At 39.0% G+C, this 16,972-nt stretch overlaps 1 long non-coding RNA gene across 1 annotated transcript in view; it reads left to right on the top strand.

Moving 5' to 3' along the window:
• The window catches only part of LOC145511644 (uncharacterized), a 30,442-nt gene extending 15,263 nt beyond the window's left edge, over window positions 1-15,179 (top strand). Inside the window, exons 3-4 of the long non-coding RNA XR_014058020.1 lie at window positions 13,262-13,401; window positions 14,397-15,179. This is a non-coding gene — a long non-coding RNA (uncharacterized LOC145511644). The remainder of the gene's footprint in view (window positions 1-13,261; window positions 13,402-14,396) is intronic.
• Window positions 15,180-16,972: the final 1,793 nt, after the last annotated feature.

Raw genomic sequence — 16,972 nt, 5'->3', positions numbered from 1 at the left:
TAAACTCAGAATTCTTGGAGAACAGATTCCCCCCAAGTCTTATTCATTATTGCACTCCAGATTCTGAAATCCTGGTTTCTGTCTTCCTGTGCTCATTTTTAACTGCTAGGCCATGCCGGTTCCTCACCTTTTGCTTTTTGAAGTAGCCACAGTGACTCTTCATGTGCGGCTGCTTCCTGTTGTTCCTAGCTAAAACTTGGCTCCTGGCTGCTGGCCATCTTTTTTTTTTTTTCCTTCCTCCATGAGAAGGAAGTGAACCTTTACTGACGAGGAGCTGAAAGCCAGTGGTCATCATTTTACTGTAGAGATCTCCCCACCTTAGTGACCTCTGTCCTTTACTAGAAGACAGAAACTTTACCTCTTGGAAGTCTCAATTTCCCCATCTATAAAAAGAATACACTTTAGTCTGACATCTCTTATAAGAGAATTAAATAAGGGAGAAAAATAAGTTTTCCTCTACCCTTCTGCATTCTTGGCTGAGACTCCTGTAGGGAGTAGAATATGCTACCCCAAAATGTGCCTCTTTGGCATAAGGATTATATTGAGTAGGTTATTTTTAAGAAAGAGCAGACATAGGAGAAGCTCAGAAAACTAAGTATTAGAAGTTAAATTTTTGTAAGAGACATTTATGTTTATAAGGGAAATATTCATTTGTGAGAATGTCTCCCTCTCAGGAAGAGAAAGATGAGATTCTAATCTCCAGAAAGTATGAATGCAGAAGTTTCTGCTTAAATCTACACAATAAGCGTACCCTTGTTTACCATGCTTTTCTTGGTAAACTCCCATAACCAGCTTCCTCCAACTCCTAACATCTTTGTTTTGTCTTTAGCTGAAGATGGTTTTTTAATGGGGGCTCTTGGCCAAGAATCTAGAAGGGTAGAAGGAAAATTATTTTTTCTCCCCTATAGCTTTCTGTAATAAAAGACAGACTACAAAGAGAAAAACAAAGAATATGAATAACATGTATACCTCCTGTATACATAGGAGAAACCCAGGAAATCTAATTAATTCTTCAAAATGGCCCAGTGCTTAGTCACTCAGTCATGTCCAACTCTTTGTGGCCCCAGGGACTGTAGCCCTCCAGGCTCCTCTGTCCATGAGATTTCCCAGGCAAGAATACTGGAGTGGGTTGCCATTTCCTTCTCCAGGGTATCTTCCTGACCCAGGGATCAAGCTAGCATCTCCTGTGTCTCCTGTACTGCAGGTGGATTCTTTACGTGCTGAGCCATCAGGGAAGCTCATCTTAAATGCCATCCTCAGCTAGTGACATAAGAAAGACGTTTGGGGTTGAGTATAGTTTTTGTTGTTTAGTTGCTAAGTCATGTCAGACACTTTTGCAACCTTATGGACTGTCGCTCCTCTGTTCATAGGATTTCCCAGGCAAGAATACTGAAGTAGGTTGCCATTTCCTTCTTCAGAGGATCTTCCCAATGGAAGGATCAAACCTGCATCTCCTGCTTTGTAAGGAGATTCTTTTACTGCTGAATCACCTGGGAAACCCTGGGGGAGCCTGAAATGAAAGGTTACCAAGAAAACCACTGTAAACAAGAGTAAGAGTGAAAAAAATGAAAGCATTCCATTCTTCATCTGGGAAAGAATGAAGAGGCTGGGTAGAAGTGGAAAGACGCTCAGTTGTGGATGTGTCTGGTGGTGAAAGTAAAGTCTAATGCTTTAAAGAACAGTATTACATAAGAACCTGGAATGTCAGATCCATGATCAAGGTAAATTGGACATGGTCAAACAGGAGATGGCAAGAGTAAACATCAACATCTTAGGAATCAGTGAACTAAATTGAATGGGAATGGGCGAATTCAATTCAGATGACCATTATATCTACTACTGTGGGCAAGAGTCCCTTAGAAGAAATAGAGTAGCCCTCATAGTCAACAAAAGAGTCTAAAATGCAGTACTTGGGTGCAATCTCAAAAATGACAGAATGATCTCTGTTTGTTTCCAAGGCAAACCATTCAACAGCACAGTAATCCAAGCCTATACCCCCACCACTAATGCCAAAGAAGCTAAAGTTGGCTGGTTCTATGAAGATCTACAAGACCTTCTGGGCTTCCCTGGTTGTTCAGATGGTAAAGAATCTGCTACAATGCAGGAGATCCAGGTTCTATCCTTGGGTCGGGAAGATCTCCTGGAAAAGGGAATGGCTACCCACTTCAGTAGTCTTGCTTGGAGAATTCCAGGGATAAAATAGTAAAAGATGATGCTGTTAAAGTGCTGCACTCAATATGTCAACAAATTTGGAAAACTCAGCAGTAGCCACAAGGTTGGAAAAGGTCAGTTTTCATTCCAATGTCAAAGGATGTTCAAACTATCCTATAGCTGCTCTCATTTCACATACTAGTAAAGTTATGCTCAGAATCCTTCAAGCTAGGCTTCAGCAGTACATGAACTGAGAACTTCCAGATGTACAAGCTGGGTTTAGAAAAGTCAGAGGAACCAGAGATCAAATTGCCAACATTTGTTGGATCATAGAAAAAGCAAGGGAATTTCAGAAAAATATCTACTTCTGCTTCTTTGACTATGCAAAAGCCTTTGACTGTGTGGACCACAACAAACTGTGGAAAATTCTTAAGGAGATTGGAAGAGAAGACCACCTTACCTGTCTCCTGAGAAACCTGCATACAGGTCAAGAAGCAATAGTTAGAACCAGACATGGAACAACGGACTGGTTAAAAATTGGAAAAGGAGTACATCAAGGCTGTATATTGTCACCCTGCTTATTTAAGTTATATGCGGAGTACATCATGTGAAATGCCAGGCTGGATGAAGCACAGGCTGGAATCAAGATTGCAGGGAGAAATAGCAATAACCTCAGATACACAGATGACTTCACCCTTATGGAAGAAAGCGAAGAGGTACTTAAGAGCCTCTTGATGAAAGAGAAAGAAGGTGAAGGTGAAGTCGCTCAGGCAGGTCTGACTCTTTGCGACCCCATGGACTGCAGCCTACCAGGCTCCTCCGTCCATGGGATTTTCCAGGCAAGAGTACTGGAGTGGGTTGCCATTTCCTTCTCCAGGGGATCTTCTGACTCAGGGATCAAACCTGTGTCTCCTGCATTGCAGGCATACGCTTTACCGTCTGAGCCACCAGGGAACCCTATATGATCTCACAAAGAAAAATCCCATGTGATCTCACAAATAAAGAGAAAGAGGAGAGTGAAAAGTTGGCTTAAAACTCAACATTCAAAAACTAAGATCATGGCATCTGGTCCCATCTGCTGCTGCTGCTGCTGATAAGTCGCTTCAGTAGTGTCCGACTCTGTGCAACCCCATAGACAGCAGCCCACCAGGCTCCGCTATCCCTGGGATTCTCCAGGCAAGAATACTGGAGTGGGTTGCCATTTCCTTCTCCAGTGCATGAAAGGAAAAGTGAAAGTGAAGTAGCTCAGTCGTGTCCGACTCTTTGCGACCCCATGGACTGTAGCCTACCAGGCTCCTCCGTCCATGGGATTTTCCAGGCAAGAGTACTGGAGTGGGGTGCCATTGCCTTCGGACTCCACGGCAAATAGAAGGGGAAAAAATGGAAACAGTGGGAGATTTTATTTTCCTGGGCTCCAAAATCACTGTAGATGGTGACTGCAGCCATGAAATTAAAAGATGCTTGCTCCTTGGAAGGAAAGCCATGACAAATCTAGACAGTATATTGAAAAACAGAGAGATCACTTTGCCAACAAAGGTCCATATAGTCAGAGAGACTGTTTTTCTAGTAGTCATGTACGGATGTGAAAAAAAGCATAAAGCATGAGTTCTCAGTCATGTCCAACTCTCTGTGACCCCATGGATTGTAGCCCAGCAGGCTCCTCTGTCTGTGGGATTTTCCAGGCAAGAATACTGGAGGTAAATAAAGACCACTAAGCACCGAAGAATTGATGCTTTTGAACTGTGGTGCTGGAGAAGACCTTGAGAGTCCTTTGGACTGCAAAGAGATCAAACCAATCAGTCCTAAAAGAAGTCAAGCCTGAATATTCATTGAAAGGTCTTATGCTGAAGCTGAAGCTCTAATACTGACTCATTTGAAAAGGCCCCGATGCTGGGAAAGATTGAAGGCTAAAGGAGAAGGGGGCAACTGAGGATGAGATACTTTGATAGCATCACTCACTCAATGGACATGAGTTTGAGCAAACTGTGAGATAGTGAAGGACAGGGAAGCCTGACGTGCTCCAGTCCATGGAGTTGCAAAGAGCTGGACATGACTTAGTATCTGAGCAAGAACAAAAGGAAAACACTGTAAACAAGAATAAGGTTGTTATGCAGATTTAAATGGAATCCTGCCTATTGGTAAAGAGTTTCTAGAGATTAGAATTCCTTTCCGTCTCTTCCTAGTAATAAAGGGAAAAATCCTTACAAATGGAGATTTCCCTGTACATGTAAATATCCTTCACAAAAGGGCAACTTTTGCTCTGCTTTCAGAGAGGCTCCGCTGTCTACAGCTTCTCAAGATAAGATAATCTTTATGCCAAAGAGGTATATTTTGGTGGGGCAAATTCTATTCCCTTTCACCTACATGTTATTTTCTGCTCCATTTGCTTAGGCTTTCTATTAATTAAAAGAGGTCATTTCATTTAGTCCTTTATGCTAATTTGTTAAAGTTCACCAGTTATCACTGGAAAACTAAGTTATTTTTTGAGCATTATATGAGTCAAAGACCAGTGTGTGCCTTTGGATTCTCTGTGTTTTCATTCTATGGAGATTTTAGAGTAGGGCAAGCTTAGCACAGTTTACAGCGATAAATGACTCTTATTCTAAAAGTTCCATATTTTCATTGCTTGTTTTTACTACCGTTTAAGACAATATGTTTTGTGGCTAAAAAATGAAGGGATCCCTTAAAGAAGAAAAACATGGACACTGGTGGTAAAAACGCATTCGTTTTGAAATATCCTTGTGAAGATTGAGTAGTTTCTACACTGACAAAATAGATCACATGCTTAAACTTTGTCTGTTGGGAACATAAGAAGTATGATTCTGGAATGAATGTCATGTCTTTCTTATTCAACACTTGATCCTGGTGCCTTGGACAGTGCCTGACCCTGTTGTCTGTGAATTTAAGATTCTTTCTTTGTCAGGAAAGAAACTGGAGATGAAGCAGAGAGATTAAGAAAGTAAAGTGAAGGTTTATTTAATAAGGATATGCTTCAGAGGGAGAGTGGGCAGGCAGGTGCAGAGCTGCAGCCCCAGGCCTCCTTGACAAGCTGGCTATAAGGAGCATACAGATGAAGGGGTGGAATATTTACTGGGGAAGGAGGAATTTTGGGACAGTATTCTCTGATTTTTCATCTCAGCTCCCGTTTCTTGAGGAAAGGAGGGATCCTTGTCCTTATTCAGCTTAGATCAGAAGTCTCATGGCATTGGTGCTTGATGGGTACTTGTTATTTGTAAGGCTGATTTTATTGCAATGAGAGCATAATGAACAATGGGTTACATTGGACACAGGATATTCCTACCTTTCCCCACCTTTCTCTGTCTGCCACTTGGTTCCTGCTTTCCTCTGTCTGCCTAGGGACCCCTGCTGTCCACAAGATGTATAATTTCCTGCCACCTGGCCCCTGCCCCTCTTTCTCTGCTCATGCCTATCTACCTGCCTGTTGTAACAAATCTAGTAGGAGCTCAACAAATATTTGGCAAATGGATAAGTGAATGAGGTACATAAGCTCATTTAGGGGGAATGTCAGAATTTAAAGAATCTAAATATATTGAAGCAAATGAAGACACCTCTGAAGAGACAGGTGTGTTTTTTTTTTGTTTGTTTAAGAGACAGGTTTTTTGAGATTCAAAATTTTGCTGTTTGGAAACCACTTGATGATTCTGCTTGATCTATAATAAAGATGATCAGTTGTAACTAGCACAGGGCTTTTCAATTGGATATTCTCCAAATGTTTCTGGAATTGAAGGTTGTAACAATATTTTTTGGTCCCTTTGTGTTCCTGCTGTTTGTTGTACACTATAATGTTTGAGTCAGGGTTTTCTGGAGTAGTTTTGCTATAATAAAAGGCTGAATTACTGACAGTCATCTTGTCTTTGTCAACATTATACAGTCCCCTATACTTGTCAGTGTTGGGAAAATGATACTGCTAACATTAGTATACATGGAGTAACTCAAAGTTATGTCGTATTAGTCTTCTGGTTCATATCCTGTATTCACATGTTAAATAATTTGCAGTTATCTTCTTATTTTCTTGTCAAGTTGCTGTTTATCTGCTTGTTTCAGATTTTCTGAACACTCTTTTGCCTTTTTCCTCCTCTTCAGTCTGAAGAATTGACAAATGACAATGTTGGGATGGGGTGGGGGATGGGGAAAGTACTCTATAAATCATCAAAATGCAATGTACTACATATTCTCAGCATAAACTGAAATGAAAAATAAAAAAACTGCAAACAGAATCAATTCCTTTGGGCTTATACTGGATTGACTGCAACACAGATACTGCTGTGGGTTGAAGTCATTTTCTACTTTGGCACGACTATGTCCATGGGGAATGGTGGAGTCATGATACAGCAGCAAGGTTCTGGGAGCAGGCCAGCATCTACATCTGTTCTGAACTGTAAGTGGACTGGGAAAATGCTTTGAAAAAAAGCCAGAGAGGGAGGTGAAGGAAAACACAAAATCTTTGCCTTCAAAAGGACATGGAAAATGACTCAATCAATTGGAGATTGAATTTAGAGAAAAAACTTTATAGAAAAAAAAAATATACAATTCTATGTCTTTACCCATTAAATCGCTCCTTATAATATTAGAATCATAATACATAGTACGAGCACATCTTATTAGGAAGGACCAAAGAGTCATTCAGACTTGGGATGAGTCTTAGTGATTGAAGTACGATGTGTTAGTAACAGCTTCTAGACCTTAAACATACTTTTAATGGATCTCTTTTTCCCAAATGTGTGACTATACCATCTTGCAGAGATCCTTTATTTTTTTTTTTTATTGTTTGCATTAAGAAATGCTCTATCAATTGCTTGTCATAAAAATCGGGGATAGGAGAGAATGTGGCTGATTTACTGGAAAGAGTTTGGAAACAGACTGGCCTGGGTTCAAATTCAGACGCCATCATTTCCTGTCTGAGTGACTTCATGCAAGTTGCTTTCTGGCCTTCAGCTTTTTCACCTGCAGTGGGGATAGTAATACCTAATTCATAAGGTTGTTGTGAGGATTAAGTGAATCCCTGGCTGCATGGAAAGTATGGAATAAACGTTAGCTTGTTTTCTCTATTTTCTATCAACTCCTTTTTCTTTTATCTTATTGTCCTGCAGACACTGTTGAATATCCAGAGACTTGGTTTCCAGAGAAGGTCTTTTTGTCTGATTGGAGTCAATTAAACAAATTTGGCTTATCTAAACCTGAAATTGTTTTTCTCTAACTAACAAAGAGTGGCTAGAAAAACCAAGAGAGAAAACAGGCTGCATCAAAACACACACAGAGGGAGATTCTAAGTTTACCTGGAGAAGCTGGGGTAAGGATCAAGTGAACTATTTAGCTAAAATTCCAAATTCTTATTGGAAAGACTTTCTGAAACAGCAATTGAATTTCAGTAAGTGGCAAATGGAAAATTCAAAATAATAGAGATTATAGAAATAATTTCTTCATAATTTAGGAAACTTATGTTTCCTAATTAATTTGTGAGATGTATAAAGAGAGTAACAGGTCCGAGAGCCCTATTCAACTTCTTTGAGTTACTGTAAAATGAGAGAATTGAAGTGAAATTGATTATTTCTAAGGTCACCTTTAATCTAAAATTCTAAAAATTTGAGGAAAGTAGTAGTTTCCTTCTTGAGGAAACTGAAGAGAGTATTTAAGATATTTTTCCAAGGTTATCCAGTTAGCAAAATGTAAAGCTTAGATTTAACTGGGATTCTGATTCTAGCTCATGCTTTTAACCCACATCTATATTGACTGCTAGTATATAGTAAACACATTGCTTATCGACAATGAAACTATGTTCAGTATAGTTCAGTCGCTCAGTCATGTCCCACTCTTTGCGACCCCATGGACTGCAGCACGCCAGGCTTCCCTGTCCATTACCAACTACCGGAGCTTACTCAAACTCGTGTCCATTGAGTCGGTGATGCCATCCAACCATCTCATCCTCTGTCGTCCCCTTCTCCTCCTGCCTTCAATCTTTCCCAGCATCAGGGTCTTTTCCAACGAGTTGGTTCAAACTCAGGTGGTCAAAGTATTGGAGTTTCAGCTTCAACATCAGTCCTTCCAATGAATATTCAGGACTGATTTCCTTTAGGATTGACAGGTTGGAACTATATTAGCAACAGAGAAAATTCAATCTTTCTGAAAAAAACTCTCTAAAATAAATGGTATAGTGAATAACTGTACATGTCAGAACTGGGAAATTTGTCAATGCTCTGGACTGTGAATCCCAAGGGTAGGCAATTTGTTTTGTTTTGTTTTACTTTGGTTCCGGCTTGCCTGGTATAATAGGCATTGAGTAAATTTTTACTGAATGAAATATATTGTATAACCACATTGTAAATCATTATAAAGGTTTTTAGGCTAGAAGCAACTTTCTGGCTCATTTAATCTAACTACCTCCCACCCTACTACTTTATAAAAGGAACTGAAATTTGAAGAGTGGAATAAGGAAGCAGTGACTAGCACCCAGGGCTCCTAAGCAATCCAGAGTTCTTTCTACTTTGTTGCAATATGAATCATTTGCTTCCTGACAGTGTATTCAATGCCTATCTCCTCAGCAGCTGAGATGCTCGGGTCTCAAGTTTATGGCCTCTACTTTTTTGCCCATTGTCCATCCTTGAAAAAAGCTGAGGGCATAGCAGGAAATGCCAGCTGGCATGAAACAAAACTCCTTTGAGAGAGAACTAATTCTGTCTGGCCTTGGAGAACTTGCCTTTTTTTCACTGTGTCTGAACCAAGATGGCTGGATTTACAAAAGCCAAGAGGATGTTTCACCATCTGCCTGTTAGTGGGAGAACTGCCCTTTTTGCTCCTCCAACAGGGTTTTGGAAGGCTAGGTGGCTCAGGGCCAGTCCACTGAGGCACTCCTGCTCTTCCTTGGATTGATCACATGTTGCTAAAGGAAAGGAAATTCTATGTTGAGCTCCAGAGCCAGGGGTGACAAATGGCTCACATGAATGTGCAACAGGAAGTATGATCTGAAAAGAATTGCACACTGTTGCAAACTTTCTCCTAAATACATGTTGCCACATTGGGACAATCAACTGAGAAAGACCAGACTTTAAAGAAAAGAAACAATTTTTTTCTTAATTACAAAAGTACTACATCTTTATTATAGAAAATTTAAAAAGTGTAGACAAATACAAAGAAGAAAATAAATGCCAACTATTAGATTATTATTCCAGGGGAATTATCAGGAAGTGCTTTTTTAAAATGTAATTTATTTATTTATTTTTGGTCACACCACACAGTTTGTGAGATCTTAGTTCCTCAATCAGGGATTGAACCCAGGCCCTCGGCAGTGAGAGTGCGGAGCCCTAACTACTGGATCGCCAGGGAATTCCATATTATATATATTCTTTACAGATTTCAAAACATATGTATATGGATTCTACATGTGATATTATATTCTTTTTTCTTAAAATACATCATAAACATTTTTGTATACCATTGCTGCTGCTAAGTCGCTTCAGTTGTGTCCGACTCTGTGAGACCCCATAGACAGCAGCGACCAGGCTCCCCCGTCCCTGGGATTCTCCAGGCAAGAATACCGGAGTGGGTTGCCATTTCCTTCTCCAGTGCATGAAAGGGAAAAGTGAAAGTGAAGTTGCTCAGTCGTGTCCAACTCTTAGCGACCCCATGGACGGTAGCCTACCAGGCTCCTCCGTCCATGGGATTTTCCAGGCAAGAGTACTGGAGTGGGGTGCCATTGCCTTCTCCATTTGTATACCATTAAATCTTATTTAACACTATTTTTAGCTGTTTTGCATAGTCATTTTATACTGATTACTCTATTGCTGGGTATTTAAGTGCTCTTCAGCTTTTTTTTTTTTTTTTTTTATGTAATGTGGTGATAAACCTTGACTGTGATTGTATTCAAAAGCAGAGTCTTTAAATCACAATTGTTGAATCATAGCATGACTAGTTTCTAGTTTTAAAGCTTTGCTATCTAATTCCAGCAAGGTTATGCCAATTTACATTCCCACCAATGGTGTATTAGAGAGCCAGTTTTTCAGTGTCACGACTAACACAGGGAGTTAGCTTTTACAATCTTTGCCGATATGATAAGTGGAAAATGTTAGCATTTCACCTTTACACTTAAATGTAGGTGGTTGACCACAATATATTTCCTCGATTTAAACCAAGCTAAAGTTACAAAAAGGGCTTCCCTGGTGGCTCAGTGGTGAAGAATCTGCCTACTAATAATGAAGGAGATGTAAATTTGATCCCTGGGTTGGGAAGATCCCCTGGAGAAGGAAATGGCAACCCACTCCAGTATTCTTACCTGGGAAATCCCATGGACAGAGAAGCCTAGCGCTACAGTCCATGGTGTCGCAAAAGAGTCGGACGCAACTCAGTGACTAAACAACAACAAAACTTACAAAGACTCATACACAGTCATGTTTGTTCCCAAAGACAATCATAGCTGAGCCACTTCTGTATACATAATTTTTTTTTTCTTGTTTCTTGCACAAAAGTCATGATGCCATCCCAGACTCAGTTTTTTAGCTTGCAGCTAATAATACTCATCTTGGAGCAGATAAAGTTTTATATATTTTTTTTTTCAGAGAAGAAAAGTGGTTATTCTGCCTTTTGCAGTTATGATAAGGAATATTTCCAACAAATATTTATTTCATGAGTATGATAAGTATGCTGCCAGTAAAGTCAGGGTAAATTCTTCTGTGTAGCAATATTTTGATAAGAATGAAATGTTTCATACAGTAGAGGTATTGTTGGAGTAGACTTTTTTTTCACTTTCTGGGAAGAAAAACTTGAAACGTTTTTGTGGAATTATTTATAAGTTGTGAGAGAGGAACAAGTCATTCTGGTTGGTTGGACGGTTTCAATAGTCAGGAGTAAGTATGGCTAGGTTGTTGTGCTCAAGAGAATTATGTACTCATCTTCATATTTCTAGTACCTATGGCTGTGCTGGAAAACATGTTCTCAGAATTTACTACTTCTCATGAAAGCCGGTACTTGATCTGAAAACAAAACCATCAATGGTAAAGGAGAAAAAAGTTTACTATATATTAAAGAAAAGATGATTAAATCAAAATTTTATATTAAGTAAACTCGTGTAATGTTACTTGCCTTTGGTTTCCCCAATATTTGCAAAATCATCTTATATAAAAATATATACACCATATTTCCAAAGCATTTACAGTTTTTCACTTGTATGAAAAATGTTTGCAATTAATAAATACTTTATTTAATATTGAATGTTTATTCTCTGTATATATAGAAAAGTTTTTCTATAATTGCAGCAAGGGGAGAAAATCCTAAGAAAGATGATTTTATTGGTTTTAAGATTTTGGCTTTTCTTGTGTTATGGAAGATCTCACTATAATACAAATGCTATAGCTAAACACTTTGTTGTTGTTGTTCTTCAATCCCTCAGTCATGTCCGACTCTTTGCGATCTCATGGACTGCAGCTCACCAGGCCTCCCTGTCCCTCACCACCTCCCAGAGTTTGCCCAAGTTCATGTTCATTGCATCAGTGATGCCATCCGGCCATGTCATCCTCTGATGCCCTCTTCTCCGTCTGCCCTCAATCTTTCCCAGCATCAGGGACTTTTCCAATTAGTCATCTGTTCGCATCAGATATCCAAAATACTGGAGCTTCAGCTTCAGCATCAGTCATTCCAGTGAATATTCAGGGTTGATCTCCCTTAAGATTGACTGGTTTGATCTCCTTGCCGTCCAAGGGACTTTCAGGAGCCTTCTCCAAGCACCAGAGTTCGAAGGCATCAATATTTTGGCATTCTGCCTTTTTTACAGTCCAGCTCTCACAACTGTATATGACCAGTGGGAAGACCATAGCCTTGACTATACAGACCTTTGTCGACAGAGTGATGTCTCTTCTTTTCAACACACTGTCTAGGTTTGTAGTCACTTTCCAATCATCTTCGGATTTCATGGCTGCGGTCACTGTCCACAGTGATTTTGGAGCCCAAGAAGAGGAAATCTGTCACTACTTCCACCTTTTCCCCTTCTATTCACCATGCAATAATGGGGTTGGATGCCATGATCTTAGATTTTTTAATATTTAGTCTTAAGCTGGCTCTTTCGCTCTCCTTCTTCACCCTTATCAAGAGGCTTTTTAGTTCCTCTTCGCTTTCTGCCATTAAAGTAGTATCATTCACTCATTCACATATCTGAGGTTGTTGATGTTTCTCCTGCCTGTCTTGATTTCAGCTTGTAACTCATCCAGCCTGGCATTTCTCATGATGTGCTCAGCATATAGGTTAAACAAACAGAGTGACAGCAAACAGCCCTGTTGTACTCCTTTCTCTTAAACCAGTCAGTTGTTTCATACAGGGTTCTAACTGTTGCTTCTTGACACGCATACAGGTTTCTCAGGAGACAGGTAAGATGGTCTGGTATTCCCATCTCTCTAAGAGCTTTCCGCAGTTTGTCATGATCCACATAGCCAAAGGTTTTAGCATAGTTGATGAAATATAGATAGATGTTTTTCTGAAATTCCTTTTCTTTCAATATAATCCAGCGAATGTTGGCAATTCTTCAGCTAAACACTTAGCTGAAGAAAATATGTTGAAATGGACAAAAGAGGGAGGGGTCAATGGATCTGAATTCTGATCCCACCTTTATGACCAGTGAGGGAATTTTGGACAACCCAATTCTGAGTCTCAGTTTCTGATCTGTAAAATGTTGGATTTGGACTTATTGATCTCTTCCAGGTCAAGGAATTCCAGACTCTGTTTGTGATTTTGATAATGCAGTTTAGCCAGGTGGTGTCAAATTTGGCTAATGTCAAATCTAACTAAAGCAAACATCATTTTGCAAAGTATCTCTTTATAGAAGTAGTTTCTTTTTCTTCTGTTCTTTCCCTTCTCTTTTTGGCAGTATGATATTTCCATCACTTTTTTTTTTTCGCTGCACCAAGCAGCTTGTTGGATCTTAGTTCCCCAACTATGGATCGAACCCATGCCCCATAATTATAACAGCAAAGTAAAAGAAATATGAGTCTTCATATTCCCTGTAGTGGAAGCACAGAGTCCTAACCACTCGACCACCAAGGAATTCCCCCCATCACTTCTTAGGCTGTACAGATAGAAATACAGTCTTTCCTTTTCTTCACTTCCCAAGGGACACCTTTTGCTGAGAGAGGAATGGAAAAGATGCAATGCTGAAGAAAAAAATGAAGTATTGCTATGGAAGCAAGTTCAGGGAACTACCCAAGAAAGAAAAAATAGGGAACAGGAGAATTGAGAAGGAAGGCTGGAATGGTGAGTGTTTTAAGGAGAATGATTTAAGAAGTTAAAGCAAATGACATTGGGGAAAAGGAAAGAATAGGTGGGTGTTTACTAAGGAAAATGTTTATAAAAGTTTGCTCTGGATTGTGCAATGAGACTCAGGGTTAAGATCTATATAAATCTTGGTTGCTCGCTGGAGCAGGGTTGGTCTTTCTTTTAGACATGACAGTGTAATGAACCAGGACATGAGATGTCCTATCGTTTTCAGTTTAGACTTATAAGCTAGAGAGAGTTACTTCAATTGCAGCCGTCACTCATAAAATAATGTTATGAATAAATAGGATGAAAATCATTTATTATGTACCAGCCCTTTCATATACATTTTGTCTAATATTTTGAACAATTCAACAAGATGGGTTTTTTTCCCCTTCATATAAAATTCTGCCTCTGGAAATATGAGCATTTTTATCTTGATGCATTGCATGCCTATTTTTAGGAGAGTCTCAAAGAAATATTGAACTGAATATGCACAAGTTTGCAAATTTCTGCAATATTCAGCCAATGCTATCTGTCTTCTGCCAGATTAAAAATCAGTTAGATAATTTTGTATTATATTAAAATTACATTGTGAATGGTAGCTGTAGTTAAATCTTTAAATATACTATGAATAAAAAGTATGAATGTATTCTTCCATATCAAATATTTAATGAATATTTAAATGATAGAAATACAAATTTTCATAATTATAACAGCAAAGTAAAAGAAATATGAGTCCTCATATTGAGCATGAATATTAAAAGCCAAGGCAAAGCTTCTAGTATATAGAACTTGGTTCCTTCGCTTGTACAAAGTTATTCAAGAATTGGTCTAGCTTGAAAAGAGAACCAGGTCTCTTGACCCCCAGGCCTTGTCTGACTTTTGTTGTGTGACCTACTTCAAAGATATGTCCTCAACTCTCACTCTTTATCCATTTTGTCAGCAGCCTCTAAAAACAGTCATTCGATTATAATTATATTCTGTTTTCCCAGCAGGGATAAGGCTGAACTCAGGATCTTCTGGGTGTTGAAAAGATCAGGGGCATTTGTAGAAGAGCTTGAAGTTCCACACAAGTGCTGTAGCAACCTACCGTCAATCACATCCACACTGGCTGGGTTATTACTTCAGAGAGAAAGAAACCAAGAGCTAGAAGCAGAAGTACTTAATAATAAGCCTTTGGCTCTCTTTGCCTGATAGGCAACGGTGCCCTCTCCTGGCAGAGCAGAGCATTTCCAGAAAGAGGATAGAGAATCTGACTGCTGATGGCTTTGGGTACTCAAATAAATCATTCTATAGCACCTAAGATCTTCCACCTACCTCTGTATTTATTATGAACTTTATTTGACCTAGGTGGAAAGCAAAATACTTATATTTGTAATTTAAAATGCAAGTTTCTATGGCAGTCTAAAATAGTTTACAATATTCCTTTTATGTATACGTCATCACATTATCCTTTTAGACTTTTTCAACATATAAAAGGAATAAAGTTAATCATTATGAAGTTTAACAAAAATAAATTTCTTCAGAAGAATTTCCTTAGTGTGATATTAGTATAAAGCTCATAATAACCAAGGTATTAATATTACGGACACATTTCTTTTAAAAATGCTATTGGAGAAGGAAATAGCAACCCACTGCAGTATTCTTGCCTGGAAAAGTCCACGGACAGAGGAGACTGGTGGGCTCCAGTCCATGTACATGACTGAGCTTGCGTGCATGGGGGTGGAGGAAGATGGGTTGGTGGCAATAAACTGGTAGAACTAAAAAAAAAAAAAGCTAAAGAACAAGATGCTGCCAAATATGCACGATAATTTTCAAAAGGACATAAACTATACTTTCAGGTACTATCTTCAGATTTCCCTTACCAACAATATATTCAATGTCCAAATGCCACTGTAGGATGACTAAAGCAACTGTGTAGAAAAAGTTTGTGTATAGTGCAGAGAAAATGTAAAGATTCATTCCAAAAGTCTGCAATGATAGTTAATACCTGAAAGGCTTGGAGTGTCTTCATATAATTTAAAATTATACACCTATTATATTATGTCACTGTAGTTATATCTTAAATAGTATTTGATGTACAGAATTTGTACCTTTAAAGTGACTTTTAAAATTTATTATACTTTAGATATTTCACTTCTGTGCTTTTTCATAGTCTCTGACTATGTGTAATAGCATTTATTTGTAATTAAGATATTTATTTATAATAAGGGCTTCCCTGGTGTCTCAGTGGTAAAGAATCCATCTGCCAACGCAGGAGACTCAGGCTCGATCCCTGGGCCAGGAAGATCCCCTGGAGAAGGAAATGACAACCCACTCCAGTATTCTTACCTAGGAAATCCCATGGACAGAGGAGCCTGACAGGCTACAGTCCATGGAGTCACCAAGAGTCAGACATAACTTAGTGACTAGACAACAGTAACAACAATGTATAATAAATGTCTGATCAGTCAAGAAAGCTAACTCATAAATACTAGTGTAAAATAGATACTTTCTAAATAAGCATTTGTTTAACATATGGATATTGGACTTTTAAAAATGACAGTTTTAGAAATCCCCCATGTTTCACCACACTGCCTCGCTGAACTTCATCTACTTCTTGTAAAAAGAATTCTGCTTATTCAAGCAGAATTTTGCTCCAATCCCCTTCAAATTCTTTCTTTCATATGTATAGTGGATCCACAAGTTTATTGTGTACATGCATTAAACCTTTCAGCAGTTTACAGTTTTAACTCAGTTCTAAAATAGCATCTTTATCCTATAAGAAACTAGTTCAGGAATGCTGCTGGAAAGGTGAAACCATCTGCATGTGCTAGACTCCTCCTTCTATTCCTTTGTGCAGGACAAATGCCAGTGTGTATCTGTTAGGAGGGTCATTACCTCCAAAACACAGGTCTATTCCTTCAGCTTCTTTATATTTTCTTTTCAAATGCACCACACTGTTTGTAATTATTCAGCACCCCCATCAAAAATATGAGTAATTCTTAAGATCTATGTCAATGTGTTTTTAAAAGTTATTCTACATGGACGAATAGTAGATTTGGGGGAACTTCCCTGGCGGTGCAGTGGTTAGGACCTCAGGCTTCCATTGCAGGGGTCCGGGATTCTATCCCTGGTCAGGAAAACTAAGATCCCACAAGCCAAGCAGCCAAAAAAAAGTGGTAACTTTCAGGATGATTGCTGGGAAATCTTGCATATTCACGCATGTTTGATATCTTCACATATTTAAAAGGAAGGTATCCATCCTTGTAATGTTTTATTAGTTCTTTTATAAGATACTGTAGGCATTTGGAACAGGCCTCCCCAAGATGTGCCACCTTGGCATGTGGATTATTTTGAGCTAAAGGCAAAGAAGACTGTGAACTCGACAGAAACTACTGCCCTTAATTTAATTGGGGATTTTTCCCAGAAAAAATGTTATTATCAGAAATGCATTTTATCTAAGTGGCCCCAGCTATATGGCAAAGTAAACATCTAGTTACCAAATACATGCTCTTTTTTTTGGCCAAGTAGCATGTGGGTTCTTAGTTTCTCAACTAGGGATCAAAGCCGTGCCTCCCTGCATTGG

This window comes from Giraffa tippelskirchi, chromosome 1 (genome assembly GCF_054371585.1).
Source record: "Giraffa tippelskirchi isolate mGirTip1 chromosome 1, T2T-mGirTip1v1.2.pri, whole genome shotgun sequence".
NCBI classification, from domain to species: Eukaryota; Metazoa; Chordata; class Mammalia; order Artiodactyla; family Giraffidae; genus Giraffa; species Giraffa tippelskirchi.
This window is presented reverse-complemented; position numbering and strand designations above follow the sequence as displayed.